At 42.2% G+C, this 2,977-nt stretch overlaps 1 pseudogene; it reads left to right on the top strand.

The window, feature by feature from the left end:
* LOC105509825 overlaps nt 1–1,121 on the top strand; it is a 27,021-nt pseudogene extending 25,900 nt beyond the window's left edge.
* Nucleotides 1,122–2,977: the final 1,856 nt, after the last annotated feature.

Below are 2,977 nucleotides of genomic sequence, written 5' to 3'. Positions count from 1 at the left end.
AAAAAGAAAAAAAAAATCCAAACAACAAAAAAGAAGATATACAGATGGCCAATCAACACATGATAAATCACTCAACGTCAATATTCCTTAGCAAATGCAAATCAAAATCACAATGAGAATACCAATTCCCACCCACTGGCCCTGGATAGACAGTTTCTATGTAGAATAATGAAAATATTCTGGAAATGGATAGTGATGATGGTTGCATAACAATGTGAATACATTTAATGTAACCAAATAGTACACTTAAAAATGGTTAAAATGGGCTAGGCGCATTGGCTTGTGTCTGCAATCCCAGCACTTTGGGAGGCCAAGGCGGGCAGATCGCTTGAGGTCAAGAGTTCAAGACCAGCCTGGCCAACATGGTGAAACCCCATCTCTACAAAAAATATAAAAATTAGCCAGGTGTGGTGGCACATGCCTGTAATCGCAGCTACTTGGGAAGCTAAGGCAGAAGAATCTCTTGAACCTGGGAGGCAAAGGTTGCAGTGAGCAGAGACCACACCATTGCACTCCAGCCTGAGTGACAAGGAGACTCTGTCTCAAAAAAAAAATCACCAAATAATTTTTGTTTGTTTGTTTTGAGACAGAGTCTTGCTGTGTCACCCAGGTTGGAGTTCTGTGATGCAATCCTGGCTCACTGCAACCTCCGCCTCCCAGGTTTAAACAATTCCTCCTCAGCTTCCCGAGTAGCTGGGATTACAGGTGCATGCCACCATGCCCTGCTAATTTTTGTATTTTTAGTACAGGCAAGGTTTCACCATGTTGGCCAGGATGGTCTTGAACTTCTGACCTTAAGTGATCCGCCCACCTTGGCCTCCCAAAGTGCTGGGATTACAGGCATGAACCACTGCACCCAGTCAAATAATTTTAAAAGTATAATGAGAAGAGGCTTGCCTGCCACCATGTAAGACATGCCTTTGCTCCTCTTTCACCTTCTGCCGTGATTGTGAGGCCTCCCCAGCCATGTGGAACTTATATTCATTGCTCAACAAGGAAGAGACCTGCAAGGCTATTACCCTGGGCAGCTGGCAAGACTCCATTTTGATCATAGTGCAAAGAGAGCTCCCAGATTGGAACCAGAAATTAGCCACAGTTTCACTGAATCTTTGACCTCTTAATTCGCTGCCAGAGTTCTACTGTTGTGAAGAGAGAAGCAGCTTTGAAAGAAATGCTTTTAAATTAAAATAACCATGGCATTCGAACAAAATAACATTTGGCATTCTTAGATGACTCTTTTAGACTAAGGTAATGGTAGCAAAACTACTTTTAAGTGTGTATACAGATGGCTGTAATCCTAAAATATTTACATGCTGCAAACTATTTTCAGATTAAGTTGGTCAGCTTAGAACAGGGGATCAAGATCTAGCCTTAAGAGAACTTGTTTTTTACCCCACTATTGGGGTAAAAAAGTCTTACTGCTGATGCTGGCAAACCATCATACATTTAGGCCAATGGTTATATGTAGGATCGATCAGGTAAGAAGATTACTCCATCTGCTCAGTAAGTGCATCACCACTGGAAAAAATAAAAAACAACTCTGGGGGACCCAGCCAATGAGGAAGAAGACTGGCACTAGAGACCCTAAAGGGGCTTGAGATGGAGAAACCCAGGTATAGCACAGGGCTGTAGTGAGATGTGGGACTGGTAAAAAGGATTAAGTGAATGTCTGTATACAGGAGTTAACACTGCTATCTTGGCAAGAAGAAAGCCTGACAGCTAGGCATCAGCTCCTCAGGCAGAAGGCTAAAAGGTCTTCTCTAAGGACAGCAAAGGATCCCAAAGAAAAGAACCTTGGCAGGGCGCAGTGGCTCACAACTGTAATCCCAACACTTTGGGAGGCCGAGGCGGGCAGATCACCGGAGGTCAGGAGTTCAAGACCAGCCTGGCCAACATGGTGAAATCCCATCTACTAAAAATACAAAAATTAGCCAGGCATGGTGGCAGGCACCTATAATCTCAGCTACTTGGGAGGCTGAGGCAGGAGAATCACTTGAACCTGGGAGACGGAGGTTGCAGTGAGCCGAGATCACACCACTGCACTCCAGCCTGGGCAACAAGAGCAAAACTCTGTCTCAAAAAAAAAAAAGAACCTTACAGTTCCCCAGCATACTAGTTGGCTCCCTCCTCATTTACCCCAAAGTAACACCTATCAATTAATAAACTCCCTCCCCAAAAAAAGCATAATGAGGATTAAAGGATACAGATGAAACAAGAGTGTCCCCAAGTTAATGACTAAATGACAGACATAACTGAGTGATAGGTACACAAGGGCTTATTACTCTCTATTTGGATGCATATTTGAATTTTACTATAATAAATATTAAAAAACAAGTCCTCAAAATGTGCAAGTTTTTCAAGAATTTATCCCCTTACAAATTTTGGCAAAAATGAGTACAGACGAGGAAGTAGGGAAAGCCAAGGCTCAGAGGGATTCAACAGTATAAAAAATAATAGAAAATAAAAATTAGAACAAAGATTTGGCTATAAGAATATGATCACAGTAATATTTAGAACAGGAAGGAAATGTGTTATGTATTTTATAGTAAAACCTGAGACAAAGAGCAGAAACCATTAAAAACAATCTAGAAGATTAATACACTAAGCGCAAGCTGGAAGACCCTGGATACAAACCTGACTCTGAGCTTCCTAGTGGCCAAGGCAGACAGACAAAAACATCAATGACATAGTTCCAGTATACTTAGAGGTATAGAGATCCCAGTCACTCAACCTGAAGAAAATTTCTCAGCAGCCTCAGAGGTTTCCTTGGAAACTTCTGATAAAGACTGCAATATAAACTGACGAGGCCATGCAAAGTGAGATGAGTGAAAACAACTGGAAGGAGGGCCAGAATTGTGCTTTCTCATGATCTAGCTTCACCCAAAGACAAAACACTGCAGATCTGAAACAGGTACACTGAAGTACCTTCAAGTACAACTCAGTGGATATTCTTTCCACAGCTAAGCTCAGCTGTGGC

Source organism: Colobus angolensis, unplaced genomic scaffold, assembly GCF_000951035.1.
Source record: "Colobus angolensis palliatus isolate OR3802 unplaced genomic scaffold, Cang.pa_1.0 Scaffold18, whole genome shotgun sequence".
In the NCBI taxonomy this organism is placed as follows: domain Eukaryota; kingdom Metazoa; phylum Chordata; class Mammalia; order Primates; family Cercopithecidae; genus Colobus; species Colobus angolensis.
Note: the sequence above shows the minus strand (reverse complement) of the source record. Positions and strands in the feature narration are given on the sequence as shown.